Source organism: Myodes glareolus, chromosome 4 (genome assembly GCF_982192425.1).
Source record: "Myodes glareolus chromosome 4, mMyoGla1.1, whole genome shotgun sequence".
Classification (NCBI taxonomy): Eukaryota; Metazoa; Chordata; class Mammalia; order Rodentia; family Cricetidae; genus Myodes; species Myodes glareolus.
In genome coordinates, this window is record NC_142029.1 from 34601184 (window position 1) to 34616415 (window position 15232).

Below are 15232 nucleotides of genomic sequence, written 5' to 3' on the forward strand. Positions count from 1 at the left end.
GTGATGGCATCCCTCGCAGTACTGACTTCGTTTTTCATGTTCTTCCTCCTTCTGCTCCTCATTTGGACCTCGGGGGGCTCAGTCCCGTGCTGCAATGTGGGTTTCCGACTGTATCGCCATCCTTCGTCAGATGCAGGATCTATGGTGATAAGCAAAATATACATCAGTATGGACATGGGCCACGGCCGATTCAGGCACCCACTCCTCTGTCCAGAGAGCAATCTGGGGGATCTCTCCTTGGACCTGGGATCCCATATATACTCAAGTCTCCTGTAAACCCTAAAATGGGTCCCTTAGTTGAAATATAATCTTCCCTGATCCCTTGTTCATCCTTCCTCCCTCCCCCCCCATCCCAGGCCACCAAGCTTTCCCCTTTCTTCCCCTACTCCCTTCTCTCTAACCTTCTCCCCTTCCATCGACCCTCCCTCCCCCCCATGCACCCGAGGTTACCTGGGACTCTTGTCTATTTCCTACCTCCTGGTGGATAGCTAAATAATCTTCATCAGGTTCATCTTCTTATTTAGCTTCTCTAGGATCACGAATAATAGGCTCAAAGACCTTTAATTATGGTTAGAATCCACTTATGAGTGAATACATACCGTGTTCCTCTTTTTGGGTCTGGCTTACCTCACTCAGTAAAGCGTTTTCTATTTCCATCCATTTGCATGCAAAATTCAAGATGTCATTGTTTTTTACCGCTGAGTAAAACTCTAATGTGTATATGTTCCACACCTTTTTTAACCATTCTTCTATTGAGGGGCACCTAGGCTGTTTCCAGGTTCTGGCTATTACAAATAGTGCTGCTATGAACATAGTAGAACAAATGCTTTTGTAGTATGATCGGGAATCTTTAGGGTATATTCCCAAGAGTGGAATTGCTGGGTCCTGAGGGAGGTTGACTCCCAGTTTCCTGAGAAACCGCCACACTGATTTCCACAGTGGCTGCACGAGTTTGCATTCCCACCAACAATGGATGAGTGTTCCCCTCACTCATCCATTGATGGATTATATATAACCCGGCGTTTGAATCCCAGTCATTCAGAAAGAATAAATGTCTTTTAAAGATAAATCAGAAGTTCTGCTCCAGTTCAAAATAAAAATTGAACCCTAACAGACCTTGACAAACAACATGTATGCAAAGCATTTGAAAGTTTGACTACACATTCAAGAAGAGACAGAGTTCCACCAGAGTGGAATCTTTGTGAATGAGCAGACTGTCAAGAGTAGATAGAAGCAGTTCTGCTCTCCTGGTTTCTAAGAAAGATCTGAGTTATTTTCTCGCACTTTTGGTCCCCATGGTTTAAAATCGGTGTGGAGAAACTACAGCAAATTAATAAGGAGCGAATGCCGACTGTGAGTCTGTTCCAAATCACTTAATTGGTTTAGGAACACTTGATGGAAGTCTTTTAAAGGGTTTCCATCATGAAAAAATATAAAATCCAAACTGTGTTCTGCAAGTGATCTAGATTCTGTCTTCCCTTTTATCTCAACTCTGCTGATGGACCACAGCTGCAAGCGTGCTCACTAAGATGTTCTTCCAGAAGCCAACCCCTCTCCTCCTTGGACCGACGCACCTGCCATCGTGTTCCCTGAGCACTGTTCTGAAATAGACGGGTGCTGCTTACTGTTGCTTGATTAGATCACACCTCAGAGTTCTTCTTTAATCACCTGGAAGAGCGCTCCTATTACTCTCTATGCCTTTACATGCCTCTGTCTGCGTTATATGTGTGTATGCGTACATGTATACAGAGGATGGCACTAATCAACACATGCCATGTATATTCATCAGCTATTCACCATTGTAATGACAGTTTTCTGCAGTAGAATATGAATTAATTAAATTCATAAATTCTAATTCATGAATTAAATAGGATTTAAAGAGAGGCTCATTTTATTCATCGCTGTCATCACAATCCCCACATATGCGTCTTACACTCAGTAGGCTCATGATAAATGTAGCTCGAATGGATAAATGATTTACCATTTACCTTAGAAAAGAGAAGGCACAGTGGTGGTAATTGCTATGCTAAAATATTTGAGTTCTTATTGCACGGGTATGCAGCTGGGCATCATCTAGAATACAGTCAGGTTACTGATGCTCACATTTGGGTTTGAGTTGTAGTAGATAGACAGATGATGTTTATTCTGCAACTAACATGTTCAAATAGTTACTGCCTTTTTTGGGTATAATTTGAAGGGACTCATTGTTGGTCAACATGGAGCAACAAGATGGTCTAATCATATATCTTTTTTTAATGATTGGAAAGAAAAGAAATATAACCACATGTGCGCAGGTTCTTTTAATTCTGTATAATGTGTTTTAGTCATTCATCCCTCACTCAAATCTTCCAAGATCCATACATGCCCCCCTCCTTTCCTACCCTCCTAACTTGTGTTCTCTTTCTTTCCCCCTTCTCTGTGTCTGTCTGTCTTTCTCACACTTCAAATAAAATTTCTGCTGTCCATAAATTCTTGAAGGATTGGCCTTCTACTGGACCATGGTTGACACACAAGTGGCTACACTCTTAGAGAGAGCTGTTTTTTTTCCCCCCGCTAGCGGCCAATAGCTCCTTGACTAGTGGGAGGGTCCCAGTAGCTCTTCTATTAGGGGCAGACTTGGTGCCTGACTTTCCTCACATGTTGAGATTTGGTCTGACTTCAGCTTGCAAGGTGTTTGTGCTTGCTGTCACAACTGCTATGAGTTCATATGTATAGCTGTCCTGTTGTGTCCCAAAGACACTGTTTCCTTATAAGTTGTTTTTTTCCTGCCTCTGGCCTTTATACTCTTTCCTTTCTCTCTCCTGCAATAACCCCCAAGTCTTAGAGTAATGGATATGATCCAGATATCTTCTTTAGGTCTGAGCCTTCTGCAATCTCTTATTCTCTACATGTTGATCAATTGGAGTCTCCTTGCCAATCACCATCTACTAATTGCCAATCACCATCTACTGAAAATGAAGTTTCCCTTGTGAGGGTTGAAAGATGCACCAACCTCTGGGTATAAAGATACGTCATTAGGAGTCAGTTTAATAACATGCATATTTAGCAGAATAATGGTAGTAGGTTCATCTCTAGGGCCTATGATCTGTCTAGCCACAGATTCTTGGTCTGTGATGGTGCCACGTGCAGTGTCTCTATGGAACTTACTATGTAGATATGATAGCCTCAAGTTCAAGAGGCCTGCTTTCTTCTACTCCCTGAGTGCTGGGATTAAAGTGTACATCATCAGTCAAGGACTGAGGAAAGGTTACCTGGTTGAGGATCCAGGTCCCACTGCTGGGTCTTAACCTTGAGGACACCACAGAGTATCAGCTTTCAATACTGATGTCACAGAAGCAAACCTCATAAACAGGTACTTCTTTTTTTTTCCTATTATGATGCCATTTACTATCTGATAGATGAACCCAATGTGAATTATGAGCAGTATAAATATATTGAGTTATGAGTGGTGTGCCAATCAACTCCACCGTGTGTGCTGTGGCTAAATGAAAACAGGAAACAAGCTGCAGGAGCTGGGTTTGGGGTTTTTGTTTTGTTTACAAATTTGCATTCTTTTGGTGACTGAATGAATATAACAAAGCCACAGCAACTGGTCAACCAGAAACGAAGAGTCAGCCAGATGTTTGCCAGGTGTTTATTCTTCCATTCGGGTGGTCTTCCAGGAAACTGGGCAACAAGCAGCATTTTACAGGCAATGCTACGGAAGTATACACAAAGAAGGTTCTGGATTAAGTAAAATCTTTGACCTCGTGCAAGGAAGTGTAAATATACCAGTAGTTTCGATAAAGTAAATAGTTCCTAAAAAATAAAAAAATAATTTCATGAAATCCTAACTATTTATGTTAGAAGCATTTATTATCCTTACTCCACTGGAATATAAAAATAACAAGTTCTCTTTCTGAGAGTGCTCTGGTTCAGATGAAAACCACAGAAGCCCTGTGACTTGCTAGGGAATCCATTGGAAAACTTTGGAGTGATGCTTTACTTTTAGGATATTAAGATATAGTTTCAATATTTTTTCCCTAGAATTCTGTCGTAGTAGGACTGGTGAGGTGGCTCAGTTTGTCAGGGTACTTGTAATTAAGCCTTATAACCTGAGTAATAAGGAGAGAACAGGCTCCACACAGTTGTCCTCAGAACTACACACACACATACACACTCTGTCGGTCTATCTATCTATCTATCTATCTATCTATCTATCTATCTATCTATCTATCTATCTATCTCTTTCATTCTAATTTACAAAATAAAAAAATAGAAATCTTATAAATACAAGGGATTTACTGTCCCTTACATAAACATTTCAGTGTTTGAGTGACATGGGAATAGTGGGAAATGATTGAGTAAGACCGAGCTCTTCTCACTGTAGGAAGCTAAGTCCCGGAATACTCAGGAGCAGCCCAAACCAACGCTAGCCAGTGGCTTTGGATTCAGGTCTCATAAATGTGAAGAATGATGTTCTCAGACCACAGAGGGTGAGCATTAGGGAGTTTACTATAGAATCACAGGTGGAAGCATGGGAGGGAGAGGGAAGAGCTTCTGTATGCAGGAGCCTAGGAAACAGGGAACCATGTAGTCGCAAGTTTAGGGCAGAGACTGGGATGAGGGACAGCAAAGAAAGTGAGTGGATCAGACCACTTGAAATAAGCAGGTGTCCAAGTGCCTCCTCTCAGTTCCAGTCCAGCAGTGACATATGGCCTCTAGGCAGAAGTTCTCAGTCACATAACAATGAAACAGGAAACAGACCTATTTTCTGGCATTCCTGACTCCACCAAGCACTTTGGGGTCTCTGGCCTACTTGATAAGCTTCTAGCCTCTGTTCTCATTGCAAAGGGAAAATCATGTAAAATATCCTGTTTATTGTTACACAATTTGTTGTACACATGTACCCATGTATTACAGCACCACACTATGCTCCATAAATATGAACAATTACCACGTATTTAAAAAAGAATTAAAAAAGTCACAAATTTTAATTATTATTTAATACATAATTGATGTGAAAATAAATAAGCAGAAACTGAATCAGTTACACACGGCAACAGAAAGACGATAGCAGTTAGTGTGTAGAGTGCAGACTTAGTGAAAAGAGAGGTGGATGACAAAGGGTAGGATCTGCCATTAAAGAGAAGGAAAGCAGAACCAGAGGGAGCCTTCATCCGACGATGGATGGAGATAGAGACGAAGACCCACATTGGAGCACTGGACTGAACCCCAAGATCCAAATGAAGAGCAGAAGGAAGGAGAACATGAATAAGGAAGTCAGGACCACGAAGGGTGCATTCACCCACTGATACAAGGGGACTGATCGAATGAGAGCTCACCAAGGCCAGCTGGCTTGGGACTGAATGAGCATGTGATCAAACCGGATTCTCTGAATGTGGCTGACATGGGGACTGACTGAGAAGCCATTGACAATGGCACTGGGTCTTGTTTCGTCTGCATGGACTGGCTTTTTGGGATCCTGGTCTGTTTGGATGCTCACCTTCCTGGACCTGAAGGGAGGGGGGAGGAACTTGGATTTCCCACAGGGCAGAAAACCCTGAATGCTCTTGGGAATGATGAGGGAGGAGGAGAGGGAGTGGGGGGAACGGGAGGGTATTGGGAGGAGGGAAGTGGAAATTCTTTAAATAAATAAATAAGGAAAAAAATAGAAAAAAAAGAAGAAAAAAAAAAAAAGAGATGGGTTAGCGTTACCGAGATGAGGGTGTAAAAAATGCCTTCACAAGCCCCCAGGCTGCCGTCTTGTCTAAACTGGTTTGAGTGGCATTTTCTTTCTGATGATGTAATCAGGACCATCTTCAACAATGATCACGTGTCTATAAAAATAAACCACCAGCGAGTAAGAATGACCAGATCAATAGTTGAAGTACTCTCTAAGCTATTTATTATAAGCATACAGAATTTAAACTGGTCAATGAAAATAGCGAGGAGAAAGTAACTAAAAACCACCAGGCAATACCCTTGTGGTCCTTCAGTGTTTTTGTCTGTTGTACTTTCATGTTAGCTTTTGTAAAATGTCTTCACTGCTGTTGAATGCTGAAGTATGAGCTCTTTGTATTTATGGGATTTAATCTGCAGAGACATTCAAAGGATGTGTGAGGCCTGAGACAATTCTTCACTGAGAGAGACTTTTATTTCAAAATATCCCTTGCTTTTCCCATAGAATTCAAATGCTCCATGAATTTTGAGACTGTGTTTTATGGGACAACACCTCTAGCTCTGATATTCTAAGCAAGAGACGATGGGTAGAACTGAATTTGGTGTTCTTGTCCCAGGTAGCTTATTCTGTATCAATATACAAACGAAGAGTTAAAACAGCTGCCTAATGGTTTAATATGTTTTCCAAGAAGACTGACAGGACGGATTTGTTAAATTGAGCCCAGAGGGGCAGATCATAATTCATAACAGAGGGCAGAGTATCATAGTCCTGTCCCTTGCACGAAAGAAATCAATTCATGCTTCTCTATTTGCCCTGGGATGGACTCCTGTCTTATTTTTATAATAGTTTAACCTCATATTTAACCAAGACAAACATAAGTCAGTTTGTAAGTAATATAAAAATCAATAGTTACTATTACTCAAGAATTTGCGTAGTAATAAAAATCATGGTGAAAATAGTAATAGACATTTCAAGGAAGTGAACTGATGCAAAATAATGAATATGATCTAGTTCATTAATACAGTCTACCTTCTGATGAGATCATTACATCAAACTGTTCACAGCAAACAGAACTGTCCCACAACCTCATTTTAAAGTTTAGGTGGATTTTCTATGGAGTGGTCCATTTACTTGGCGACAACGTGTACATTGTATGGAAAAAATCCTATCTTGGAATATGCATATAGTTCCATGTTAGTCTTCCATTGTCTCAGCATATCTGTTGTGAAACTCAGACTTCTTGGCAAAAATATAAATCTCATTATAATAGTCCGTTGACCTAAATATGACAGCTCTGTTTCTTATTATGTGCATGTGCAGTGTAAAGATATTAGCCATAAAATTTGGTGAATGTCCTCTGGGGGATTTAAAATTTTACTATGCTGCAAATAACTTGCAGAATAGAATTTGTTTATGGGTTTTCATGTGTGTAGGAAATAATAAATACAACTGACAGTCATGTACATGGTGAATTAAACTGAAGCTATGTGATATATATACAAGGTGTCATTTTTTTGCCTTTGAAATACACTTGAATTAAATGTGACAAAGTCAATATTTCAAAGTATAATTTTAGATAAACATTTAAGTCTTTTGGAAAATATTTGGTTGGTGTTGATCACCATTAATACTTTTTGTCTACATAAGTATTTCTTTGACTATTTCACTTATGTTAAATCTTAAGGACTTTTATGGCATTCAAGAATACTGTGGCCAAAGTTAAAAAACTTGATCTAAAGGATCAAGAAAGGAAGCTTTCAAAATATGTATGAAAAAAGCAAAAATACTGGCTTTTTATTTATTAAATACACATTGAATTTTAATGATTTGCTATGACCTGTTTTGAAATCTCAAGTTTGGGTAATATTGGTATGGTATACACTGATTTATGAAAGTCACGAGGTCCTGTTCAAATAAAAAGTCCATTAAAAAGATTTAAATTAATCCATCAAAAATGTATCAAAGATCCATAGTCTAACTCCAAAACTGTATACTTTCATGATATGATATATTTCCTACAGCAATGGCATTTTTTTTTTTATTTTTCTGAAGTCCCAGACAACTAGTGTTGGCACTCTTCCATTTGATTGACCGATTCAGGCTCAGGCTGATGGAGCCTGATGCAGTCTCACAGTTGACACGGGAGAACAACCCATCATGATCAGGCTATCTCCAAACCCAGACCTAGGGGTCTAAAATCTTTTTACTGGGAGAAATGGCTCAACCCAGCAAATAGAATAATCAGCATTTATGCCATGTTGTGTTAAGATAAACGATCCAATGTTTTATCCAGAGGGCGGACAGAAAGCATATTAAATGCCTTCAAACCGTAGAGGCACAGTCATAGAAATGGTCACTGGTCTTTGTTCCTTCAGTGCATGCGCAGTTCATAGGCACGCGTGCAGCCAAACCTGATTTATCTTGGAAAGCCATTACTGATCACAAATTTTAATTTAAGAGGATTTTTTTTTGATTAAACAAAACTGCGTTGTTTAAAATGTAAAATTACTTAGATAATACATTATTCTGTTTTGTTTTGCTTTTTGACTCTCAGCTAAGGTATTTTGGAGAAGCCTTTTTCACTTATTTACTATATATTTAGTGAGGGATCACTGGGTGATGTCAAAGGTTGTGCCTGACAGAATATAATACCAGATAAACTATTTCTGTCGCTTCAGACTAGGATTCCTCTCAGTGAGAACGAGAGTTCTTCCAGAATATTGAATGAAATAATTACACATAACCTTCCTTTATAAATTGCCTAATTGTTAAGTTATTCTAAGACGAAAACATCTACAAAGTAGAAATTAGACTGCAGTTTACTCCTGACATTTAGATACTAACATTGAAGTACTAAAACTTGAAACAGAGATGCTCTTTAACAAATTCACCATTTTTCAAAATATTTATAGATAGCAACTTAATTTATTAGAGACCTTAGCTTAACTTAATCTTTTCCTGAATGTTTGTGTTCACCAATCATCTAGCTCTTTAGAAACAAAGACAGCCTGATCCTTGGGAAATCTAACCTTTAAGAATTAATTCAGAAAACAATGTAACTCTAAATTAAGGACAAAATGAAAATTACAAGTATAATCAAATTATTGATAAAATATGCAAGAATTTGAAGATTTAGCTCCAATTGACAATATAGAGATAAACTATTAGTAATTTAGTTGGTTAAGTTTACTGATTTAAAAAGTAGTTTAGTTTATCTAGTTTTACAAAGGTTAAATATTTAAAAGAAACTGTTTGAAAAATTTTATGTTTCTTACAAGCAGTGTAATAAGATATTCAGGATACTTTAAAATCTAGTTATTTACCTACAAATAATTTATCTTGGACTGAGGATGCAGAGCCACTGGCAAGAGTGCTTACACAGCCTGCAGGAAGCCCCGACTTTGGTCCTCAGCGACAAGTAAACTAGTGTGGGGTACACAGCTGGTGGAGGCAGGAGGCTCAGAAGCTCAAGGTCATTCTCAGCTACACACCAAGTTGGAAGACAGTATGCGATGCATGAGACGCTGAACAAACAACACTCATATCTTGGATGCCAAGAAGATGGCCCAGTGAATAAACACACACACACACACACACACACACACACACACACACACACACACACACACACACTATAGCACACACCAAATTTAAAGAAAAATAAACATTTTAGTTAGCAATATTGGAGAGAAATAAAGAGATATCTTTACACAGTATAATGAAGTGATGTAAATTTGTCTTACTTGTCTTTACTTTTTAGCTTACTTATTTTACTTTTATAATGTTAGTGGTTAAAATCAGGGCCTCACACATGACACACAAGTACTCTATACTGATAGGCCCAACCTCAAGTCTTTAATTTTTTATTTTTCTTTTCTTTTTCCTATTTCTTTCTTTTTCTTTTTTTGAGTTGCCTTTGGGGCAAGAAAATTAGGAGGGCCTACTACATTTTCATTATTTTATTTTAAGATTTGGTTTAAAATTTTCCTAAGACTGTTATTCATGGTCAAAGAGTAGATTTAGTGACATGTATTTTGAAGATTTAGCACCTGGTATAAACAAGGAGTCAAATTCTTTTTGGTTTTACAGCGAAGAATGAATGGGGGAAATAGTACTTCTAGTTAGTTTACAATATTTTAGCTTTTGTATTTAAAGTTTATATAAATGGGTGGTTTGCTCTTTTAACAGTAATGAACTAATTTTAGACTTATACATTCAATGTTTGAAAGTCCAAGCAAGCGTTTACTCAGAAGGCAGAGGTTGGAAGATTGCTAGTAGATCCTGACATTTTGGGCTATGCGGTGGGAACAAAAAATAATAACAAAAAGCAACAAAACTAACATCCATTGAATGGGGCAACTTTCCTAAGAAGCTCAGCTCCACAATTGGATATTTTTTTGGGAGTAGGGTGGGAATCATGGCTTCTTTATGGGCATCAGGGGCCACAGGACTGAACCAAGTAGCCAGGTCATCGGTACATGTATTCAGCCTGGATACTGGCAGAGATCTCGACCTCCTATTTGTCCCGATTGTTGAGCAGCTTCTCTTTGTTGTACAACATCTCATGTGTCTCGGTGGAGAACTCCATGATGGTATCAACAGGGCAAGCCTTCTGTCAGAAACCGCAGTAGACACGCTTGGTCATGTCGATGTCACAGCATTGTAGTCTGGCAGCTGCCATCGGTTCTTGGCTCAGCCTTGACGGTGATGGCTTTTGCAGGACAGATGGCCTCACAGAGCTTACGGGCAATGCAGTGTTCCTTTCAAGAAGGGTAGCTGCGCAATGCATGATTTCCTCGGAAGCATATACTCAGTGGTCTCTTCTTAAATGGGTAGTTGATGGTGGTAGCTTAGGGTCATGCACGTCCTTGGAAGAGTTCCGTCCAATCAGAGGCCGAGCTTCATGGTCAGTCACGAGCTTCAAGGTCATCTCAAGCTCCTGTACATTCCCGTACTTTTAGGTTGCTGCTGCTGCACTACTATGGAAGCTTCAGTCACTGAGATGTCCTCTGTGCCTGGTCTGAACCATGGCCCATGGCAGCATGAACAAGGTCAGATAGTATGTCTTGAGGCTCTCTGACTCCTTTCCTGGCCCAGGTGTGGGTCCTCTGGGAGGCCCAACTGGATGTTCTTACTTGGACAGAGTGGAGGAACCTTGATGTCTGCTTTAGTTCAGTTAGGATCTCAGAAAGGTGACTTCTCAGGGGAAAGGATGGCTAAGGTAGGATCGTGTCCTAGAACTAACAATGAGTTGACAGAGATTCATCCTAAGAAATTAAAATTATAAAAACAATTCTGAGAGAGGAATCACAATGTTTTCAACTAGAAGGACATTTGAATCCTTTAAAGAAAGCAAACATGCAGACTCTCTTTCTCACAATGTCTAAACGAAAGAAAATGTGGCATAGTCATAACCAAATCAATAGATGTCGACTCTAAGATGATATATCTAGTCACATCAAGCTTAAGATGTTGAAAAGCACAAATGAAGAAAATTATTAAAAGCAACCAGAGGAAAACAGATACACTACAGTCAATAATGCAATGATTCAAGTAATGGCCGACTTCTCATCTCACGTGATGGAAAACAGATGGCAAATGAGCAGAATCTTTAAAATAATGAATTAAGTCAAACAAGAGCTTCAGTATCAAAATATGGGTTGAATAAACATATTTATTTTATATGAGTTAAAATGGATATTCTTCAAAGTAGGAAAATAAGAACTGTAACATAACACAGATAAAAACTTGAGGATTTTGGGGGTGGAAGTTTGGCTCAGAGGTTAAGCAAACATAACACTCTTGCAGGGGTATACAGTTCCAGCACCTCTGGCATGCTGCTCACAGCATCTTGCAACTCCAGGGGATCCTGGCCTCCTTGGCACCTACACTCATCACACACACACACACATGCACACAAACACACACACACACAAACACACACACAAACACACACACACAAACACAAACACACACAAACACACACACAAACACACACACACACACATGGAGAGAGAGAGAGAGAGAGGCAGAGAGAGAGAGAGAGACTAAGAGGGAGAGATATGGTGGAAAGAGAATTATAAACAATAAATATAAAATTTTAGTATATTACCAGCACCACCAGAATATCTACATATAATCCATAGATACATTATACCAGAAGATTAATCCAGAAGGCAAAATATTGACTAATTTCCTTATAAGATGAGAAGTAACATGTGACTGATTATTAATAATATCTAATCAATTTTATACTGTTAATCTAAGCCAGAAAATAACCCAAAAGAAATGAAAGCATACATGTTCAAAAAGAAATGAAACAATCTATTTTTGGATAATGTAAGTATGTACAAAGTTTCCAAAGATGGTCCGTAAAAATCAATAAAAGGAAGAATAAAATTTTTATTGTAAAAATTATAAAGATAGTGAAATAAAAACTTGAACAATTGAATGGGTGTATCAACTTTAGGACTTAGAGAGCTCAACTCCCTTAAGATTGCAATCTTCCATGAGTTTACTCACAGATTCAATATTGCAATTGAAAAACCCAAAGGCTTCAAAGAGATGTAAATTGATAAACTGCTCTTAATTGGTCTATGAGAATGTGAGTGATCTAGAATATCAAAATAGTATTGAAAAGGTTAGAAGATTTTTTTTAACCTATTTCCAGAATTTAGAGTAAAGTCACAATGATCAAGAGTGAGAAACAAGAATAGCCAGAAGCAGCAACAAAACAGTATGAAATCCCAAAAGAACCTGATAGAATTATAATGGTTCAGGAGGAAAGGAACTTACATGTATCAAAGATCTTCTCAACAAATGTTGCTGAAACAGCTAGGCAAACTACAGAGAAAGAAATGTACGTCAGCCACTACTTCCTACTGTCTGTGTATGTTACTTAGAGATAGACTGTAGTACTTCAGAAATGCTCAAACAACCAATGTCTTAAATAAAAACACAAAATTGCCCTCATGATTTAGAATGAAATAACCATTTAAAAATAAATAATTGGGCTTCATCAAAATGAAAATTTTTGATCATAAATTACCATTGAAATGAAAAGTAAAAGGTTGGGGAGATGGTTTCATTGGTATAATGTTTGCTGTGCATGCATAGGGCATTGAGTTTGATATCTAGTGTCTTTGTAACAAGCCAGGACCAGCAGCACCCACCTGCAAACCCACACTAGGGTGGCAGGGACAAGAGGATGCAGGAACTAGCTGGCCAGTCAGGATGGAGGATAGGTCAACTCCCATGTCAGTGAGAGATCCTTTCCAAAACCATTAGGTGGAGAGCAATTGAGAAAACTACTAGATGGTGATCTCTGGCCTCCACACACATGCACACACATCTACACACATACCCATGAGTCTGCAAGTACACATCACACACACACACACACACACACACACACACACACACACACACACACAAAGAAATAAGATGAAAAGTAAAATTAAAATGTGCGTTAATTCTGTAAGCATGTCTAATAAGATAGAAATAAAAATGGAACTGTTACTTCAAAAGCCATGTGATTGGCAAAAATATGAGAAAGTATTCAATATTCAATGGGGGGAGTTCAAATTCTAGTTATATAGACTAGAATAGCAAACTTTAACCAAAATAGTCCCATGACTGGAACTCTTGCTGGTTGCTAGCAGGACTATTGCATGATTTGATTGTTTTGGGAGTGTTTAGCATCCTTCACCTAAATTAAATATATGCCTATTAGCAATTCATTAGACTTAGGCATCATTCAAGAGATACAAAAAGTCTGTGCTACAAAAGGATTTAAACTAGAATGTATATCCCAGATTAATTTACCCCAGCTTCCAGTTTGATATGAGTACAGGTCTATTCATAGGTTTATACATCTTGCATGTGTTTGCCATATTCCCCAAATGGAGTAAGAGCACCAAGAAAGAATGATTAGGCTCCTGTGTATGAATGGGACTGCATCTCTAAAACATTGCTGAGGAGACGCAAATTTTGTGCTGATTGGTATTTCTCTATCACGATTGTATTCATTTGTTCAAATCCATCAAATCATATGCTTAACATCTGTGTATTTTGCTGCATTTGAGAAGACAGAGGCATGGACAGGTTTGATTTTGTCTAAAACCATCTGTCTTTTAACACTATTTCATTAAATACTGCTTTAAATACTTTTGGGGTATTTTTCAGATCTGGACCTTCTTCAAGTCGTTCATATCTCCAATCACTTGTCTCACTAAGGAAAGGCTCTATAGTCTGGGGAGATGGCTCAGCTGTTCAAGGCTAGGCTCACAATCAAAAATATAAGAAAAAGATCTATTAAAATGCATCAGTACATGAATTTCAACAATATATTCTTTAGTTCTCTTTACAATTCTAAAAGAAATGTGCTTTGGCATAGACAAAAATGCCAGCATGTACTTTATATGTGTATTGTTTAAGTGTGGGTCTCTCTCAGCACCTGGAAGGGCCTCACAACATTGCAAAGCAAGCATGCAGTTTGCATATATGTGAGTCTGTGTCCAAGTGGGCCTGCCTGCCTGTGTGTGTGTGTGTGTGTGTGTGTATAGGTAGTAAAGTTTGGAGTGTTTTGTTGTTCTGTTTGGTAGAAATCATATGAACAGTAGATTCTGTTGTTTTTCTACTCCTTTGAGTTCTTTTCTTTTACCTAAATAGTCCAATACAACCATACTCTAACTGAGGTGAAGAATATCATCAATTATTTAAAATAGAATATAAAAATACATTTTGGGTTTATTTATATACTTTTGGTTAAAGTTTAAAGTTAAAATTGAGATTGGGTGAAATTATAAAACACAATCACAATGAGATGATATATGAATTATATTGTTTCTTGTTTGCTTTAATGTGCCACATGGGTGTGGCAGTAAGCACCCCATGGCACTGATTTGAGAGAAGTTTCTCTAGGGTAATAATAGGTCCAAAATAATGCGTCAAATGACTCAGAGAGGCTCCAGAGCTGTAGAACACCCCTAGAAGGCTTTAAAGCAATATTTAATGAAATAGCATTAAAAGACAGATGATTTTGAGTGAAATCAAACCTGTCCATGCCTCTGTCTCTTTTGCTCAATTCATTATATTTTACAAAAGCATAAATGCTTACTTCAAAACTTAAAAATGCCCAAGACTTTATCTAATGGCCGAGAGAGTTCTTACTATACCCTGGGTAGTTTGCCAATGAAATCTACTTTCCATTTATTTTTATTGATATATGTTTGACGTGGGTGAGGTATTAAGTGCTCCACAGCCTAGAAATGACCAACCAGCAGTTCAGGAAGTCAGTAATCAAAGATGTCATTCTTACTACTGATCTGTCACGTAATTCAGTCAGACCTTATCAAGCCCCATGATGCTGCTGATTGTAGACAACGTTTACTTCCAAGTGTAAGTTTCTCTAGAGTGATGGGAGAAAGCTTTTCTTTATCAAATTTTACTTTTAAACAGACCTTTGTTCTTAAAATATTTACACATGCATAAACAAACAGTAAACATTTAAAATATATGTGTTATAGGGTTTGGTTCATGCTTAGTACTCAATGCAAACTCTGTTGTAGA

The 15232-nt window shown here is 38.2% G+C and overlaps 1 protein-coding gene and 1 pseudogene across 3 annotated transcripts in view; one reads left to right on the top strand and one right to left on the bottom strand.

Moving 5' to 3' along the window:
* The window catches only part of Bmp5 (bone morphogenetic protein 5), a 143016-nt gene that overhangs the window by 21264 nt on the left and 106520 nt on the right, over positions 1–15232 (top strand). The gene's annotated exons all lie outside the window — the stretch shown is intronic.
* LOC125393446 (NADH dehydrogenase [ubiquinone] iron-sulfur protein 8, mitochondrial pseudogene) lies at positions 10131–10691 on the bottom strand (annotated as a pseudogene).